The 21,365-nt window shown below is 42.9% G+C and overlaps 1 protein-coding gene and 1 pseudogene across 2 annotated transcripts in view; one reads left to right on the forward strand and one right to left on the reverse strand.

The window, feature by feature from the left end:
* The window catches only part of LOC134966159 (mpv17-like protein), a 258,059-nt gene that overhangs the window by 52,247 nt on the left and 184,447 nt on the right, over positions 1-21,365 (forward strand). The gene's annotated exons all lie outside the window — the stretch shown is intronic.
* On the reverse strand, positions 18,586-18,704 carry LOC134968119 (5S ribosomal RNA; annotated as a pseudogene).

Below are 21,365 nucleotides of genomic sequence, written 5' to 3' on the forward strand. Positions count from 1 at the left end.
CAGTCGTTTAGCTTGCTGGGGTTCTGTTACTACTCTGTGAACTTAGCAAGTTTGCGGCTGTATTCTAAGACTTGCCTGTCTAATCCTGTCTCACTGTGCTAGGTGTCAGGGGTCAGTTTAGTGGCAGTAAGCTAAAACCTGTGCACTGCAAGTGAGAATTAGGATTGTGGAGATTCTCCTTGTGTCTATCATTCCATCTCTGACCAAGGAGTTTACTGCCACACCCGTTGGTAACCCTTTAGGGTTTTGCTGTTGCCCTTAGCAACAGCATTTCGGGTTCTCTACGTATTAAAACACAACATCTTGCTTTTTCCATCTTAGCAGTTCTAATACAAGGGAGATACCCAGTTCCTTAGCCTCTGGGCTTCTCTGTTCACTTTGTGTGTATTTTGTTACCCTATCACCTTCTGTGTACGTTATGTCATATCCCCCAGTTTGTCTGTGAGTCCATCTGTTTTGCATAACAGTTCAAACACCAGTACATTCCTGCAGACACTGGAGTGCATAACAGTTCTGACACCAGTACTTTCCTGCTGGCACTGGTGTGCATAACAGATGTGCCAATGTTTATAAATACTTTCTTCTAGAAGCTTTCGTTGACTAGAATAACCTGTTAGGAACATCACCTCCTGTTCCTTCTTCATATTCTTATCTTTATATTGAAGGAGATTCATTCTATCTACTTTCTCCACCTCGTCCTTACTTTTTTCAAGATCACCCCTAATGTAGTGTTTCTCCTCGAATTGCTCCATCAAATCCAGCACTTGTGTATCGTAGTCCACCTTTTTGGAACAGTTTCTTCTTAGTCTTTTCATCTGGCCTTTTGGGACACTGGATAACCATTTAGGGTGATGGTTACTTCTAAAATTCAAGAAACCGTTACAGTCTACATCTTTTCTATATGTTTTGGTTTCAATCTTGTTTCCTTCAATAAAGATGGTTAAATCCAGAAAGTTAATATTGGTGTCACTCGCTTCATATGTGAATTCCAAATTGTATGAATTATCATTGATGGTCTTAATGAATTGTTCTAGGCTTTCTTTCGTTCCCCTCCAAATGATGAGCACATCATCTATATATCTTGCCCATAGGGCAAGATATGGAAGATATTTATTATTGGTCCATATGTGTTCATTTTCCCACTGGGCAAGGAAGAGATTCGCATATGAGGATGCAAAATTTGTACCCATAGCGGTCCCTTGAATTTGTTTGTAGTAATTGCCCCCATACCAAAAGAATGATGCCCTCCATGATAAACTCAATTTGGTCTTTCTTCATCTCAGATTCGGTGGTGATGATTTTCTCGACATTTTTCATTCCTTGGTCGTGTCGAATGGACGTATATAGAGACTTCACATCGCACGTGGCTAGCAGGCAGTTTTCTTCCCATGTTATTCCATTTAAAATGTCCAAAATATGTACGGTGTCTTTTATGTAGCTTCGTTGTGTGTTGACCAGTTTTTTCAAGAAGACGTCAATATAACAGGACAATTGTGAGGTTAGTGACTGGATCCCCGCGACAATCGGTCTTCCCGGTGGAGCTTTTTTATCCTTGTGGATTTTGGGTAGGTGGTAAAACACTGCCACTTTAGGATATTCGGGGTATATATATTTAAATTCCTCTTTGCTGAGAATTCCTTTAATTAATGCTTCTTTCAAAATCTTCTCCAACTTCATCTTATATTCCTCCATTGGATTTTTTTGTAATTTTTGATAAGTATGGGTGTCTGTCAGAAGCTTCACACACTCTTCATCATATTTATCCTTGTCTAAAATGACAATCCCCCCCCCTTTATCTGCTTCCTTGATGACAATTTTGTCATTTGCTTTGAGATTCTTCAACGCCTCCTTTTCTTTAATGCTTAGGTTCCATTTTCCTGCTGCTGTAACTTTTTCTGGAATTCCTTTAATGTCGTCTTCCACCAACTTCTGGAATGTATTGAGTAGATGCCCTTTAAGGTCGACGTTCTATCCCGTACACCTTAAAGGTGTTGAAGAATCTCAAAGAAAATGACAAAATTGTCATCAAGGAAGCAGATAAAGGAAGGGGGGGATTGTCATTTTAGACAAGGATAAATATGATGAAGAGTGTGTGAAGCTTCTGACAGACACCCATACTTATCAAAAATTACAAAAAAATCCAATGGAGGAATATAAGATGAATAATGAGCTGACCTGATCTCTTATCCAGCAGGACACACATATCAGACTCTGCAGAGTGTGGGGCCCTCATATCTGCACGGCTTGTCCTTTGTCACATATACAGTATGTTCTTAAACCACCTTGGAATACAGAACAGCGACATATTGGCACTTCAGGTCAAGTTAAACAATGGTTCAGCACTACAGTGATGCTGCATTGGTATTAATGGTGCTAGTAGCATACTGTACTTAACTTTGGCATTTTAGAAAGCTGCAAGACCAGAAAACCGTGGCGTTAATACTCCAGTGATGATATGCGCATAACTTGAAAGTGAACGGGGATTGCCTTCTTAAGTGATTCCTCTGTAAAAGTGCTGCATGGTGCTTTCTATGCACTTTCATGTTATACTGACAGAGTAGTATCATTGTTGTAGAACACCATGGTTTCCTGGTCAGAAGATACCGGCATGCCAGCACACCTACTTGACTTGTTTTCCTCAAGGGGGTCATTTGGGAACAAATTGTGAAGAATGAACGACCATGATTGTCTATACTCGGAAATATTAATTCATTGTGCATTACGTTTTGCAACTTCAGTATTTTGTAGTCATTCAGTTTCTGTTTTAGGAAAATAATTCCATAAAAAACTATTAAAAAACATAATTGATCCTTTCACTGTGTGTTTAATATGTTCATCATAGTACACTGGGCCGTCTTGCAGGACAGAGATAGCTCCCCTAGTTGTGTTCTACACAATTTACCATTAGTACCACATATTACAAACTGCTCCCATTTGTGTCATCTGTTCTGTTGTTAGTATTATGCTATCTTAGTGTTAGTGAAACACCAATATTTTCCAGATTGCACAATAGAGGTTGATCACTACCATACATAATACAATTATCCTCAGGCTTCCTCAACGATGTGGAATAACTATTTATAGTCTGATATAACTAGTAGCCTAAGTATAGATGTTACAGCATTACTGTACTGTACAAGAGAGGAGGACCAGCCATAGTGGTAAGTATGGGGGGGGGGGGGGGGGAGTTGGGATGAAGCCACAATAGAATTGGGGAAGAGGGTCAAGACAGATCCACAATGGAGCGGGTGGGGGTGGGGAACAGCTGAGAGGGGGCAGCCAGAGCAGAAGGTGGGCCGATCATGGTGAGCGGAGACTAATGTGACCAGCATATGCCAAGTCCAATATACTAGTATAACATGTCAGTATAACTGCTGGCTTGCAAGACAACCTATTATATTACATCTTAGTTTAAAGTTCTCATGGTAGCTGAAGACCACGGAAGTCTTTGAGCGCAGCAACAACCTTACAAGCTGTTGGGTTCTATCATTTTTATTAATATGTATTGTTAGACTGTTGTTTATTGTGACATGGTGTACTTTGTGCTAGAGATGAGCATATGCTTTTTTTTCCCCTCTGAGAATTCAAAGGGACTGTCCATGATGCTAATTTGTACATTGACATTTAAGTAATCTAAGGCTGGGGAGACTAAAGCTGACAACTTGCTCACAAGAACCTGTTTGCATCTCTTAAGATCTATGTAAGTCGGAAAGAACATTGGCCCAAATGTATTAAGCCTTAAGTGATAAAGTGGAGACGGATAAGGAGGGATAAAGTACCAGCCAATCAGCTCCTAACTGTCAGGTCACAGGCTGTGTTTGAAAAATGACAGTTAGGAAGCTGGTTGGCTGGTCATTTATCTCTCTTGCTAAGGCCATAGGGGCAGATGTATTAATCTGGGGAAGGCATAAGGAAGTGATAAACCAGTGATATGTACAAGCTGATAAACGCACCAGCCAATCAGCTCCAATATGTAAATTAACAGTTAGGAGCTGATTGGCTGGTGCGTTTATCACCTTGCACTTATCACTGGTTTATCAATTCCTTATGCTGTCGCCAGGCTTAATACATCTGCCCCATTATTACATATGACTTACACCTACTGTAGGATCATACATGGTTGCCAAAATGTAGTGACCCAAGTTTCAAGATGCTGCAAACCCTTGGGTATTGGCGAAGTGCATAAAGAACTTCATCTGCAAGGCCAATATATTCTGCCAAATGCTTTCATATCCGCCTTCAGTTTCTCCACTGTTTTTACAGCACTTGGATTAGGGATATAACGTGAGTCACGCTGCCGGTGTCCAAACTTAATTTGTCACAACTGAACCAAAAAGGCTCCGTGTGTAGGTTTTGATGGCTTGTTGCTTTTCCCACAGCCACTAAAGAATATAAAGTTGATTCTAAGTTGGAGGCATCTGTGCAAATGGACGAAACTGCGCGTTCATTTGAATGGCCATGCGATTTGTCCGAAGTCTGTGCGTTGCATCTTGTGTGAACAGAGGCTAACGTGAAGTAGACGGGCCAGATGAAATTAAGTCCGAGTTGGACAGAGGTGCGGGATCCCGGCTGAACTTGGATGTTTTTTTTAAAGCGGCAATCATGTACAAGGCAAAACCATGCCTTTTAAATGATTGCTGCTTTAAAAAAATGCCAGAGATCATCCGGGAAGCTGCACCTCCGGCCAACTCGGACTTTATTATATTTGGCCCGATGTTTCTGTGTGGTAACTGGGCAGCGAGTAGCTAGATGCACGAAGCAGCTGTTTCTGATGGGGGTGTCCTGGGTATAAGGCCCCTTGCGATTATGATTCTTGTGTACGGTGATAGGGTGCCTGTTCCTGAAGGTTCTCTCGCATCTACATGAGAACGTCCCGTTACAGTCATGTAGGGCTGCATTTCATACACATTTCAATTGCAACTGAAGAGGCACAATTAGACTGTAACAGGGCACTCTCACATATGTAATGTTCAGTGAGGGCAATGCGGGGGCAGCTATGGCCGATTTGCATTCAACTCTACATCAGACTCATAATTTTTTATTTAGCTTTTTTTATATGCATATTTTCATCGTGGCTAATATTGTTAGATTAAAATTATATTCAACTGATAGATTTGGGCACTAATTACATATTTGATTACTATGCTGTGGTACTAAAATGTCTGTTCAGCCGCAGAGCCACTGTGCGCTTGTCGGTGCACGCACACAAACCCTTTTTCTAAATGAAATAAAAGCGATACTTTAAAAATTTTTTATTTAAATGGTATTGAGCTAATACTGCAAGAACTCTGCTATGGTATATATCCAGACACATATTCACCATAATAAAAATGTATTAATTAGCTAGTGTTTGCCCACGGCTTTTCTCACATGGATGTCTGTTATTACTCAGTGCAACTAATCATACAAAGACAGTAGTGCCATCTAATATTGTGATAGTTACATAGTTTGTGAGGTTGAAAAAAGACAATCTATCCGTCGAGTTCAACCTATTTGAGTTCTCCTACTCTGTATTATTTTCAGGAGTAATTTTATCAGTTGATGAAGCCGGCCGTTGTATTCCTCATTTTATTATAACTAAGGTACGTGATCTATCCTCCATAACCCTGTATATCCTTATCCAATAGGAATTTATCTAGGCCATTCTTGAAAGTATTGACCGAGTCTGCCATTACTACGTTCTCAGGCAGGGAGTTCCAAACTCGTATTGTCCTTACTGTGAAAAAAACCTTTCCTGCTCTGTGTGCAGAATCTCCTCTCCTCTAACCTAAGTGGGTGTCCATGTGTTTTCTGTGCTGGTCTTAACAAAAACAGATTCCCCCGAAAGCTCTGTGTATTGTCCCTTAAATATTTATAAATTCTGATCATGTCCCCTCTTAATCTCCTCTTTTCCAGCGTGAACATGTCAAGCCTTCCAAGTCTTTCCTGGTATTCCAACATCTCCATCCCCTTAATTAGTTGGTCGCCCGCCTCTGAACCTTTTCTAGTTCCAGGATATCCTTTTTGTAGTAGGGTGCCCAAAATTGTGCACAGTATTCCAGATGGTGCCTCACTAGGGCTTTATATAATGGGAGTATAACACTCTCATCCCTTGCATCAATACCCCTCTTTATGCATGCTAGTACCTTGTTTGCCTTTTTTGCTGCTATCCTACATTGGGTGCTGCTGCTAAGTTTGTTATCTATATGAACAACTAAATCTTTTTCCAGTACGGAGTCCCCCAAAATCACCCCATTAAGTATGTAGGTGTTATTTTTGTTCTTGCTACCAAGGTGCATTACCTTACACTTGTCTGTATTAAACCTCATTCTCCATTTTGCTGCCCATGATTCCAGTTTAAATAAATTATTCTGGAGAGACTCAGCGTCTTCCTCTGAATTTATAACCTTACATGGGCCCTCATTCCGAGTTGATCGCTCGGTATTTTTCATCGCATCGCAGTGAAATTCCGCTTAGTACGCATGCGCAATATTCGCACTGCGACTGCGCCAAGTAATTTTACAATGGAGATAGTATTTTTACTCACGGCTTTTTCATCGCTCCGGCGATCGTAATGTGATTGACAGGAAATGGGTGTTACTGGGCGGAAACAGGCCGTTTTATGGGCGTGCGGGAAAAAACGCTACCGTTTCCGGAAAAAACGCAGGAGTGGCCGGGGAAACGGGGGAGTGTCTGGGCGAACGCTGGGTGTGTTTGTGACGTCAAAACAGGAACGACAAGCACTGAACTGATCGCACAGGCAGAGTAAGTCTGAAGCTACACTGAAACTGCTAAGTAGTTAGTAATCGCAATATTGCGAATACATCGGTCGCAATTTTAAGAAGCTAAGATTCACTCCCAGTAGGCGGCGGCTTAGCGTGTGTAACTCTGCTAAAATCGCCTTGCGAGCGATCAACTCGGAATGAGGGCCATAGTTTGGTATCGTCTGTAAAAATTGACACAATGCTCTGTAGACCTTCTGATAGATCGTTAATGAAAATGTTGAACAATAGCGGTCAGAGAAAGGACCCTTGTGACACACCACAACTTCAGTCCAATTTGAAAAAGTTCCATTTAGCACAACGTGCTGCTCCCTATTATCTAACCAGTTACTAACCCAAGTGCATATTGTGCTCCCTAGCCCTAGTTCATGTAACTTATAGATAAGTCTCATGTGTGGCACTGTATCGAAGGCTTTAGCAAAGTCTAAAAAGATTACATCCACCACCTTACCCTGATCAAGGTTCGCACTAACTGTTTCATAAAAACCTAGTAAGTTTGTTTGGCATGATCTATCCTTCACAAATCCGTGTTGGTTCCTTATAATAATCTTTTTGGCTTCAAGGATCAAGGATGTGTATTTTATATCGTACACGTTGATCACAAAATTTCTTTGTAAAAACTATTTGCAGTTTTTGATTCAGGGACTAACACAAAAAGATGTTTGGGGCTACTAACTCATGAGCAAGGCATGTAAAGCTGCCCATGGGAGAAGAGCTAGTCCTGAAATCTACGCTTGCAGCCCTGAGTTTTTCAGGGTGTGCAATAAATGTATATATTGTATATCTATATTTATATACATATAGTAATTTTGGACTTGAGGAGCCTGCACATTGCACATGGTGATTGTCAAGCGTCACTTAGCTATACAAAAGTGAAAACGCAATCCAAATTCATAAAGTAGTTTTTGTTTGATTTTGGTATGAACAGACAGACAGTCAAAAATTCAGATTTTTTTTCTATTGTCTCCATAGTTCATAATCAGTACCTAGAAGTACATTTGTAAAAAAAAATTGCTATGTACAGACACAACAATTACAGTTTTATTATCTTTATAGATACATTATTCTAGCAACCGGTTGCCAATTAACATACCTCCCAACTGTCCCGATTTTCGCGGGACAGTCCCGTTTTTTGGGGTCTGTCCCACTGTCCCTCCCGCGGGCCACAGTGTCCCGCGGGGGGGGGGGGGGGGGGGCAGTTGGGAGGCTCCCTTTCACTCGCTGCTCTGCTCAGTTCAGAGCAAAGCAGCGGTGAATAGACGCTGTGCGCATGCGCACAGCGTCTATTCCAGTGAGGCAGAGGGACTGGGGGCATGGCCAGCAGCTCACAGAGCGCTGGCCATGCCCCACTGTGACGAAATTTGGAGGCGTGGCCCGCGATAGAGGCATCCCCACGAGGCCACGCCCCCTTCACGGTAGGTCACGCCCATTTTCGGCACCGGCGCGGCTAAGCCGCGCGAGGAGTCCCTCTTAGAGCGATCCGAAAGTTGGGAGGTATGAATTAATAACACTAGCAGTATACATAATAAATATAAAAATATATTTTTTATATTTATTGCGTATCTGCGTTTGCCAATGGCGTGTCCTAATCCTGGGATCTTTGGGGTCTATTCAGGAAACAGTGAAAAGTGTGGAGAAGTGAGCCAGTGGAGAAGTTGCCCACGGCAACCAATCAGCTACTATGTATAATTTTATAGAATGTACTTTATAAATGTTACCTCTCCACTGGCTCACTTATCCACTCTTTTCACTGCTTCATGAATAGACAACAGTATCTTTTTACAGTATTAGCACAGAACCGTGTAAATAAAAAAAAAAAAAAATACTAATTCCATAACAGATTTTACAAATGCTTTGTAACACCTCATATTTTATGTGTCCTATATAAATTGATATTGTCATGATATAGAGACATTACAGGAAATGTATCAAACCTTTGAAAGAGATAAAGTGGAGAAGTTGCCCATGGTAACCAATCAGCTTTTTGCTATTATTTATGTAGCACAGTCAATAAAATTACAGTTAGAACTGATTAGGTTTCTGTGGGGGATGCGATGACTTGAGATTTACCAGGCACTGGAATACAATGCATTCCCAAGCTTGGCCCCCGCAGCTAACGCCATCTGAAGATGGCATTAGCCCGCTGTAGCCTATGGGTTACACTTCACATAATAAGCGGATAGAGGGTTCCCCTGGAACCATCCCCGGCAATGGGCGCCGTGCATGCGTGGTCAGCTGGAACGTGCATGCACTGGACTAAGTAATTAATTTGCCTGGTGTAATTGCATACTGCAATTCAATTTTGGGTGCTAAAATCGCACCCAGATCGCATTGAGTGTGTGATTAATGATAAAGGAGGTGGAACTTTGATGTCTCATTTACATTTTTGTGTACAAAGAAAAAGTAGGGTATGACTTATCCGGCACTACTGTCTGGATGGTGTCCCATTTTTGTAGTTATTCTGGAATATCGCTCTATATTGCCAAAACGTACTCCAGTTAAACCCAAAAAAACTATTTAGATAATATAGTGAAGTACAGTTTATTATTATATGACATTTAATGATTAAAAATGAAGAGATTTGCTCCATATATATAGTAGTATACAAAGATCGTCTAAACAGCCATGATAGAGTGAATAGGATTACCAGAAAATATGAACTGATAAGGTCAGTTCAAAACAGCGTGATAAAGGTGAGTCCCAGGCGCCCACAGATGTTCTTAGCGCTGATCCCAGTCTCCTGTCTCCATCAATCACGGCTGTCACCAGCGGTCACTTGTCGGTAGCTCCGACGCGTTTCTACCCCTAGCACTGGGGTCTTTTTCATCTGTCACTTGTTGGGCTAATCGTCATTTAGTGTTTCTGCTCCTAACCATTTAGAGCAGTAGAACCACTCTATCATGACGATCTTTGTATACTACTATATGTGGAGTAAATCTCTTCATTTTTTATAATTAAATGTCATATAATAATAAATAATAAACTGTACTTCACTATATTATCTAAATAGTTTTTTGGGTTTAACTGGAGTACGTTTTGGCAAAGAGAGCAATATCCCAGAATAACTACAAAAACGGAACGCCATCCAGACAGTAGCGCCGGATACGTCATACCCTATTTTTTCTTTGTACACATTGTGGTGGAGTTTACAGGAACCTCTATTTGTGGTATAGAACAATTCAGCTGCACACTGTCAATTAAGCGCACTTTGGCTGATCTCACGTTTCTCTTTTTTCTCATTTACATTTTTGCCCAGTGCAGCGTTCACACAATATTCACGTAGATGTTCTGCAACTGTGCATGTGCAAACATTTTTAAGACGTGTCCATACAAAGATGCTGTTTCGATCGGTACAGGCTGTGTCAGAAATGGGGCAGAAAAGTGATATCTGTTCCTGGGCTGCAACTGGGAGATGGCTCATGGGTGTGTCAAGTCATAGTCAGACTGAAAAACTGCACCTGCCATAGGGGTATATTCAATTGAAGTCGAAAGCTGCCGTCTGTCGAAAAGACGTCAGTTTTCGACTTTTTTAGGTCGGAAGGGGTCTGACCTATTCAATCTAACCCCAAATTATTCGACAAGTCGAGGAATTCGACTTGTCAAAAAGCACGTGGATCGGTGGAATAGCTGCCGATCCGCGTGCTTCTGTCGAAAACGGCTTGGCCCCCTTTTCGACCATCTCAATTCGACTTTAAAAAAAGTCGAATTGAGATGCGGGAGCAGAGACGGGGGAGAGGAAGAGACAGGGAGGAGACGGGGAAGAGCCGCGGGCAGACGGGGGAGAGCAGCGCTACAGCAGCGGCTATAGCAGCGTAGCCGGAGGATGTGTCACAGCCGCCGCTCACAGCAGCGTCCACCCGGCTCCAGCAAGCGAGACCTGCTGGAGCCGGGTGGACGCTGCCGTGAGCGGTGGCTGTAAAACATCCTCCGGCTACGCTGCTGTAGCGCTGCTCTCCCCCATTTGCCTGCGGCTCTCCCCCGTCTCCTCCTCGTTTCCCCCCTGTCTCTTCCTCTTCCCCGTCTCAGCTCCCGAATCTCAATTCGGCTTTTTTTAAAGTTGAATTGAGATGGCATTGAATAGCCCTGGTCGGATCCATTCCGACAAATGAATGTCAGAATGGATCCGGCTTCAATTGAATATACCCCATAGTGTTGGTGCAAGTGTTGATGGTGCGATGATGGTGGCATCTACAGAAACTCCGGTGGTATTACAGTGAGCACAGGCGCTAAAAGATGACTTCTCAGTGCTTGCACACTCAGACACCAGGGAAGGGTTCATACCTGCATTTGCATTTACTTTAGCCACAACTGCAGCTACGGATGCAAGAGCGATCGCAACTGCGTCCGTCTCTGAATCTAGCGCCTAGTTAGCAGTGGTGTCTCCTAAAAGGCACATAGTAGACGTGCATAGATGTGCCCTTTATGGACCCTATAAGCACACTGGTGCAAAACCAAGACATTTTGCACTGTGCAACCAGTGTTCATCGCAATGTATTCTGTATCTAGTTCTAGATGGCATCATAGCCAATAGACAAAGACAACACTGTATGGTAACTGATTTGATGTTCTAAATCACTGTTGTCTTTACAGTTATAGTACCGGCTGCTCTCATCTATTCTATCTAAATCTTTGTCCCGTACACAGGACTTCTAATGCACAGATTTTGGGGTCTATTTACTAAGCCTTGAATGGAGATGAAGTCGCTGGAGATAAAGCACCAGCCAATCGGCTCCTAAATGCCATGCCACAGGCTGGGTTTGAAAAATGGCACTTAGGAGCCGATTGGCTGGTACTTTATCTCCAGCGACTATCTCCATCCAAGGCTTAGTAAATACACCCCTTTGTTGCTTTGCTCAAAAAGAAACGGTGACTTGTTTAAGCTCAACTGGAGCTGACCCTGAGATTTATGAAAAGGATCTACAGTAAAAATGTCTAAGACCAGTGTCATGGCTGTGCAGTCAGTCAGTGTATCATACAGTATCTTATCTTAGAGTAACATGTCACATGTTGTAGTTGTAGAACATGATGATGTCATAAAACGGATGCTGAGTTGCTATAGATGCGGAAGCCTCCTCTCTCAGATATACTTCATCTCTGTACTATTTAGCATCATGTATACCATCATTCTTTATGCGAGCGTTATAACTATAGTTTCTGGCTGCTTCCAATGTAACTCAAAAGTAACAGATATATTTTCCAAAATCAGAAGAGAGGCGTTACGTACTCGGTTCAAAGACAGCAAGCTGCGCTACAGGTGTGAGACACTGGTGAAGGGCATGGAGGGTACTTTTTTTAAAGACTATGCTGAAAATCACTTCACAGGCCTTATTGGTAAGTATAATTAAAGATACAGCTATTAGTAAGACTAGAGAGAGAGAGTGATAATATATATATATATATATATATGTTGCTGTGACGGATTGGCACTCGCCTACCAGACGGTAAAGTGCTCCGGTGCCTTCTGAAACATCATGTAAACAACGATTCTATTCCATACAGCGGCACTCAGAGACTGGATGAAGTGGTAAAAATCCTTTTTACTGATTCATAGTGATAAGTTGCATTTCCAACGTTTCGGGGCGCAACCCGCCCCTTTGCTCACCTTGACAAAGGGGCGGGTTGCGCCCCGAAACGTTGGAAATGCAACTTATCACTATGAATCAGTAAAAAGGATTTTTACCACTTCATCCAGTCTCTGAGTGCCGCTGTATGGAATAGAATCGTTGTATATATATATATATATGATACGGGGGGAGAGAGATAGCGACTACTGTATCAATAAAATATTTTCAGGCGCCTATAGTAATAAAATTGTATTTAATATATAAAAAAAAAAAAAAACATAAAAACATACATAAAAAATGTATGTTTTTATGTTTTTTTTTTTTATATATTAAATACAATTTTATTACTATAGGCGCCTGAAAATATTTTATTGATACAGTAGTCGCTATCTCTCTCCCCCCGTATCTTATACAATTTTATCTCAGGGTTTACCACCCTGGATTATTGAGGGACTAAGCTGACGCTCCATTATTAGCATTTGGGGAGTATCATTCAGGGCAGCCTGTTCAAATTAAAATTACATATCTGTTTTACACCACATGTGGCGCAGTACTAATCTCTATTTTCACATATATATATATATATATATATAAAATGTCATATTATGCGCAATGAACAGAGGCCCTCATTCCGAGTTGTTCGCTCGCTGCTAATTTTAGCAGAATTGCTAATAGGCTAAAATCCGACAGTTCTGCGCATGCGTATGCATCTCAGTGCGCACGCGCTAAGCAAATTTACACAAAACTATGCTATTTTACTCACAGGCGAACGAAGCTTTTCAATCGCTCTGCTGATTGACAGGAAGTGGGTGTTTCTGGGCAGAAACTGGCCGTTTTCAGGGAGTTTGCTAAAAAACGCAGGCGTGCCAGGTAAAAACGCAGGAGTGGCTGGAGAAACGGAGGAGTGGCTGGTCGGACCCTGGGCGTGTTTGTGACGTCAAACCAGGAACTAAACGGACTGAGGTGATCGCAATCTAGGAGTAGGTCTGGAGCTACTCAGAAACTGCAAGGAAGTTGCTTTCGTTAGCAATTCTGCTAATATTAGCAGAATTGCTAATCTTTCGTTAGCAATTGCTAATCTTTCGTTAGCAATTCTGCTATGCTAATATACACTCCCAGAGGGCGGCGGCTTTGTGTTTGCATTTCTGCTAAAAGTAGCTAGCGAGCGAACAATTCGGAATGAGGGCCAGAGAGTGTTGTATATAAGTATATAATTCACATTAGCCTCTGCCCCGTTGGAGTTTATAATCACAATTTCCTACCACGGGTGTGGATTAAACACTAAAAAGGTCTACAGTCAATAGGTCTACCACTAATGGCAGACATGCATTAGATCAACAGGGTCAAAAGGTTGACTGGGTCAAAAGGTCGACATAGAATAGGTAGACAGTATGTAAGGTCGACAGGGTCAAAAGGTCGACATGGAAATGGTTAACACAAAAAAGGTAGACACAATTTTTTAAGGTTTTTTTTTTGTGTGTTTTGTCTTTTTTCTGTCACAAACAAGCCCCATTAGTGTACCACGTCCCCTGGCATGCTTCGGGCAAGGGCCTCACTCCGCTCCCGCTGCGATCGGCACAGGTTACTATTCCCAATCATAGTCCATGTGGATGGTGAAGTATGAAAAAGTAGAAAAAAATAAAAAAACTTGTATCTACCATATGTGTGTTGACCATTATCACATACCTCCCAACTGTCCCGATTTTCGCGGGACAGTCCCATTTTTTGGGGACTGTCCCGCTGTCCCACCCGCGGGCCGCAGTGTCCCGCGGTGGGGGGGCAGTTGGGAGGCTCTGTCTGTCGCTGCCCTGCTTAGCAGAGCAGCGTTGAATAGACGCTGTGCGCATGCGCACAGCGTCTGTTCAGGGGCGTCAGAGGGAGAGGGGGCATGCCAGCGGCTCACAGAGCGCTGGGCATGCCCCCTCAGTGATGAAAATGGGGGCGTGGCTCGCGATCGCGGGTCCTCTCGCAAAGCCATGCCCCTTTTCTTAGGCAACGCCCCTTTTCGGGAGCGCCGCGCGTGTGTCCCTCTTTGGGGAAACACAAAGTTGGGAGGTATGTTATCATGTCAACCTTTTCACCCTGTCGATCTGTTGAGCTGTCTACCTTTTCACCCTGTCGACCTAATGCATGTCTACCATTAGTGGTAGACCTATTGACTGAAGACCTTTTTAGTGTAGATCTACAGTCCGGATACCGTAAAACAAAGTCCACACTGCCACCCCTCCCTAACAGACCATACAGTGTTAGAAAATAACTCATCTAAAAGATTATTCTATATGCCCAATGTATTACTTAATTTATATGGGAACTATCACACTGTCCATTGTACAAAAAATGCAGTCAGGGCGAGCAGTGCCTGGGTAGCAGGGCCTAAGGGACGGCATTGTCACTCCCGCATAGTTCCAGCATTTGGCTTTCAGGTTGCTGTAACAGAGGTGTATAAATTAATTGTAAATTAGTAAAGATTGTGTACTGTGTATCAGGTGATGAAAGGGCGGTCCTACTCAGGGTCGGACTGGCCCACAGGGGTACCAGGGAAACCACTGGTACGCCCCACTGCCTGAGTGCCCACTCCTTCCTCTAGAGATCAGGTTCCAGACTGTGTACTTGTATTATACATGGTGGATATGTTGCATTACACTGCACTAAACTATTGTGTGTTTCAAGCCTCTGTGGAGGCTGGCCACACCCCCTTTGTAGGATGGCCACACCCCTAAGTATGGGCCCCTATAACTGCATCCCCCCAGTGGGCCCTTCATGCCCCAGTCCGACACTGGTCCTACTCACTGCCCCAGGTCCTAAATTACTACCAAGCTCCACTGTGAGATTAATTCAATCATAACTTTGACAATTTACTAAAAACAAGTTAGAAATATACACACTCACACCTCTTATATAAATAAATTTTAATTAAACAAAATACATACACTCCCAATGTGCCTTGTTTAAAAAAAAAAAGTATTAAAAAGAAAAAAAAAATCAATGTGTTCATGAATCCGTGTCGCTCAGCAGCAAAAGTGCTTTTAATCCACCCAAGCCCATGGATAAATAACATAATTAAAATAAAAAAATAAAAAAACATCAAGAAACCCCCTGCTCACAAACAAGAATATAAAAAGGCAACCTTACAAGAACGGGCAATTTGTGGGTCTCATAATTGTTGTACTGCATGTTCTAATATGCCTAACATGATGAGGCGTGCAGATCCTTTGTTGCTGGGACTAGCATGTGTAGGAAAGCAATAGTAGGTGCTGTGTTAAAGACATGTTTTTTTCTTATGAATGTTAACATGTGACACCCTCTTGTGGCGAAAGTGGGTTTCACTCCTGGATACAGAACCAGCTCAATGCACAGTCCAACAGGGCTGGCAGCTGGGGGCACATGCAGAGCCGCTGAGTTGTTCAGGTGGTCTCATAGGCAAACACGGGGGGGGGGGGGGGGGTTCCGGTTGCATGGAAACCCCCCTCATCTTGGCAAGTGGCTCAAGTTATGACAATAATAGCAATGGTATATAATACGATTACTAGAGCTGCCACCACATCCTGCAGTTTAAAGGACAGAGAAGAGCTGCTGCATATGCCCAGTTTGCTGTGTGTGTGTGGATCTGAGTCCTCAATCAGTGCTCTGGACCAGAGAGTAGCTACCAGGAAGAAGACAGGAGCCTTACCATGAGGTGGGAGAATGTGTGCTTAGAAAATACAGTTCTGTCTCCTACTGGTTGTATTATGCTTGCGTATTTATTTATTATGGTATGTTTAACGTTTCCTGACTTATTTATTTATATTATTTAAAATAAGATTTTACTTACTGGTAAATCTATTTCTTGTAGTCCGTAGAGGATGCTGGGACTCCGTAAGGACCATGGGGAATAGACGGGCTCCGCAGGAGATAGGGCACTTTAAGAAAGCTTTGGACTCTGGGTGTGCACTGGCTCCTCCCTCTATGCCCCTCCTCCAGACCTCAGTTAGAGAAACTGTGCCCAGAGGAGATGGACAGTACGAGGAAGGATTTTTGTAAATCTAAGGGCGAGATCCATACCAGCCACACCAATCACACCATATAACTTGTGATAAACTTACTCAGTTAACAGTATGAATAACAACATAGCCACGGTTCAACCGAAAAACTATAGCATAACTCTTATGTAAGCAATAACTATATACAAGTCTTGCAGAGAAAGTCCGCACTTGGGACGGGCGCCCAGCATCCTCTACGGCAGGCATTCCCAACCACGGTCCTCAAGGCACACCAACAGTGCAGGTTTTAGTGATATCCAGGCTGCAGCACAGATGGTTAAATCAAAATAACTGAGCTACTAATTAAGTCACCTGTGCTGAAGCCCGGATATCACTAAAACCTGCACTGTTAGTGTGCCTTGAGGACCGTGGTTGGGAATGTCTGCTCTACGGACTACGAGAAATAGATTTACCGGTAAGTAAAATCTTATTTTCTCTAACGTCCTTGAGGATGCTGGGACTCCGTAAGGACCATGGGGATTATACCAAAGCTCCCAAACGGGCGGGAGAGTGCGGATGACTCTGCAGCACCGATTGAGCAAACAGGAGGTCCTCCTCAGCCAGGGTATCAAACTTATAGAACTTTGCAAAGGTGTCCCCGACCAAGTAGCTGCTCGGCACAACTGTAATGCCGAGACCCCTCTGGCAGCCGCCCAAGAAGAGCCCACTTTCCTAGTGGAGTGGGCCTTAACCGATTTCGGTAACGGCAATCCTGCCGTAGAATGCGCCTGCTGAATCGTGTTACAGATCCAGCGAGCAATAGTCTGCTTTGAAGCAGGAGCGCCAACCTTGTTGGCCGCATACAGAACGAACAAAGCTTCAGTCTTCCTGATTCTAGCCGTTCTGGTCACATAAATCTTTAAAGCCCTGACTACATCCAAGTACTCGGAATCCTCCAAGTCCCGTGTAGCCACAGGCACGACAATAGGTTGGTTCACATGAAAAGATGAGACCACTTTTGGCAGAAAGTGAGGGCGAGTCCTCAACTCTGCCCTATCCACGTGAAAAACCAAGTATGGGCTTTTATGTGATAAAGCCGCCAATTCGGAAACACGTCTTGCCGAAGCTAACGCCAACAACATGACCACTTTCCACGTGAGGTATTTCAACTCCACAGTTTTGAGTGGTTCAAACCAAGGTGACTTGAGGAAACGTAACACCATGTTAAGATCCCAAGGCGCCACCGGAGGCACAAACGGAGGCTGAATATGCAGCACCCCCTTCACAAAGGGCTGTACTTCAGGAATAGAGGCCAATTCTCTTTGAAAGAAAATGGATAAGGCTGAAATCTGGACCTTTATGGACCCTAATTTTAGGCCCAAAGTCACTCCTGTTTGAAGGAAGTGAAGTAGACGGCCCAAATGGAACTCCTCCGTAGCAGCAGCTCTGGCCTCACACCAAGAAACATATTTCCGCCATATACGGTGATCAGGGTAGGAATGACTTCCTCCGGAATCCCTTTTTCCGCTAGGATCCGGCGTTCAACCGCCATGCCGTCAAATGCAGCCGCGGTAAGTCTTGGAACAGACAGGGCCCCTGCCGCAGCAGGTGCTGCCTTAGAGGAAGAGGCCACGGATCCCCTGCGAGCAACTCTTGCAGCTCCGGATACCAAGTCCTCCGTGGCCAATCTGGAACAATGAGTATTGTTCTGACCCTGCTTCTTCGTATTATTCTCAACACCTTGGGTATGAGAGGAAGAGGAGGAAACACATAGACCGATCTGATCACCCAAGGTGTCACCAGAGCGTCTACCGCTACCGCCTGAGGGTCCCTTGACCTGGCGCAATACCGCTTTAGCTTTTTGTTGAGACGGGATGCCATCATGTCGATTTGAGGCAGTCATGAAACAACAAGTATGGGCCTTTGAAGAGAACAAAGGACCAAAAAAGGAAACTATAAGCCTTTTCCTGGGCACACTTGAAAGAATTGAAATGATGAAATTATTAAAATTATCATTTATTAGTATATACTTAAGAAAAAGCGAGAGCTGGCATCAATGTTTAAAGAGTATGGATGTTGCCAGTACCAATGTACCTGTTATAGGCAAAATTATATTATTAGTGAGCGAAAATAAATGAACCCTCATCCATAAAGAAATTTATTCATACATATCCTCCATGGAAAGGAATTTGGATGATTGAGGCCACTGCCTCGATTCCAATATAATCTGACAAATACTATAGACCTGAGATCAAATTGATGTAATGAGTCCCAAATAGCTTAGGCTGTTGGAGAGTAAAATACCTACGGTACCTAGTATTCCCTGGTGGTTCCCCATCCAGGTACTGACCAGGCCCTGCAGTGCTTGGCTTCCAAGATCAGACGAGTTTGGGCATACTCAGTGCGGTCTGACCGTAAGTAAATTTGGTCTCCTAGGCGCACCGTTTTCCAACTGTGTTGGGACCCAAGATCAATCACAGATTGAGTAAATATTTGATTGTATGTGGTCAGGGATGAATGCTGGTAATGGTGTAATAGACTTAATGGATTTTTGTACTGGGAAGTCTGATCAATGGTGTTTTGACTTCAGACAATAATTCTGACTATGTAGTTCTGAGATAAATAATACCAAATAAACATTGTACTCCCAATCCGCCTGGGCAGCAGGAGGGTTTGATAGTGCCCAGAATTACATGAAAAATAGATTGTATATGGTCAGAAACTGATAATAATGATCCTAAAATAAATTGATGGATTTTATGCCAGGAGGTCTAGATTCGAATACCAGTAAGATTGTGAGGTCTTTGAATTGATATAACAAAAAAAGCAGATATACTCCCAGAATTACATAAAAAAGATAGATTATATACGGTCAGAAATAAATAATAATGATAATGAAATAAACTGATGGATTTTATGCCAGGAGGTCTGGCCAATGGTGATCAAGGATCAAATACCAATACTGACTGTGAGGTCCTTGAATTGAAATTACAAAAGGCAGATATACTCCCAGTCAGCCTAAGAAAAAGGAGGGCTAGATAATGCCCTCTCTAAATGCTCAAAACAGTAAGAGAAATGTGTCTATAGTATAGTAATTATCACCGAAATTCAATTAAAGCATATGATAATAGAAAAATTCATTGTCCATTGTAAGAGGGTTGCTCCTCCCCCACCCTTATCCAACAATAAGGTACAAATGGGGAAAAAAGGAAATTGAGCATGATAATCATGACAATATAATAGAATAAATGTATGTATCACAAATTATGGTTTTGCCACTTTTCCCCTATTAAGTGGTGAAATATATGATGGACCCTGTGGAAAAGGAAAAATAGGAGGAACCACGGTTTGGGCAAGGAGAGCCCGTTTTCGGCTAAGAGCCGAGGGCTGTCTTACCCTGACCACTATAGGAGACCCTCAGATCAGTGGACATGCAGGAATCGAGTAGGGAGGCGCCGGCGGCCGCGGTCCGTGCAACCGGAAGTTCGGGCGCCGGGACCGGAAGTGACGTACGTTTCGCTCCGAGAGCTTGATCACATGATCGCCTGCTCTCGGAGTTCCCCGCTGCCTGTATTTATGGGCGCAGCCTGTCAGGAGAGTTGGAATACACCTGTTTGTAATAATCTATATTGGATCACCTGCAAATAGGAAAACAGATTGCGGCAGACTAAAACTGAGTATTAGGAGTGTCATTATAAGAACAATAAAAGAAAGGTTTAAATGATACTGGTCTGATTATAGTTTGGAGAACAATTAAGAGAATCGTATAACTTGTATTTAGAGACCAAATTATATTATGGTAAATTTGGAGAGGGAAAGATCCGGAAAAGATAGGGAAAATAACGTGATAATATGAATAAAAGAGAGTGTAAAATTGAATGAAGAAGATATATGATATGATGAATGAAAAAGAAAGTGGGAGAATGAAAAAAGAGAGAAGTGTAAGAAATTTTTTTATTTATTGAAAAATAAATAAAGATAGAAATTAAGTGTATATATGGAAATTCTGAGACTGAAAGTAAAAATAAAAATAAAAATAATAATAAAAATAGAAAATGATAGAAAAGCGATAGAAGAACAATAGCTGAATGTAAACAAAAATAGGAATCATGCAGTAAATGTAGATATAAAGAAGCATTAGGGACGTTGTAAGTTGTAATATAGCATAGGAGATATGTTGAGACCATGTCAATTCTGGGGGGCAAGGATAGCTGTTTGTGTTAAAGGGAATAGTTGGTGTGAGGTAAGCGGGAGAAATGTGAAGGTGGGAGGGGTGTGGTAGAAAATAGAGAGTGCGGGGAGAGGAAAGCCATCTTTTGTGTATATGGGGGGGGGGAGGGGGGGGTTGCACTAGATGTGAGGTGTGAATTATGGTGGTGAGTGAGTTAAAAACTGGGTGTCGACTTAAAGTTGCTGAGTGAATATGATGGAATAGAAGGGGGGGGTTGTTTGGGGAGGGGGGGGAAGGGGGGAAGGGTTTGGAATGGATGGGGGGAGGTTTTTTGTGGGGGGGGGGGTTTAGGAAAGTGGAAGCGGAGGCAGGGAAGTGGGAAGGGACTGGTGGATAGTGAGGTTGGTTTAGGTTGGTGGACGGATTTTGGAGCTAGTATGTTTAAGGGCAGTGACTGGGGTAGAGGCCCTTATGTATGTCTATGTGAGTAAAAAATGGTGTGGAATATGAGTGAGGCAGAGTGAAAGTATTGGAAGGGGAATGAGTGAAGATTGGGTGCAGGTAAAATGGAGAAAGGAGGGGGGGGGAATGGAGAAGGGCGGTTTGTTTGAACAGGATTGTGCTGAGAGAGAATTGTGCGGGTTGGTTAGGAGTGAAAAAATGGAGGTCTCGGGTGTGTGAGCAAGGTGAATCATGCTCAGTGGGAAAAACAAAATTCTTTATAGAAAAACACTGTAGTTTAAATATTCGTTTAGGCCTTTGGGAGCCAAGGTGTCTAGTCTAAAAGTCCATTCACTCTCCTTTCTGAGGAGCATTCGTGTAATGTCTCCACCTCGGATCCCTGGTTTGATCTGTTCAAGGCCGTGTACTTTGAGATCTTGGACTGAGCTTGAATGATGGATTAGGAAAT

This window comes from Pseudophryne corroboree, chromosome 10 (assembly GCF_028390025.1).
Source record: "Pseudophryne corroboree isolate aPseCor3 chromosome 10, aPseCor3.hap2, whole genome shotgun sequence".
NCBI lineage: Eukaryota > Metazoa > Chordata > Amphibia > Anura > Myobatrachidae > Pseudophryne > Pseudophryne corroboree.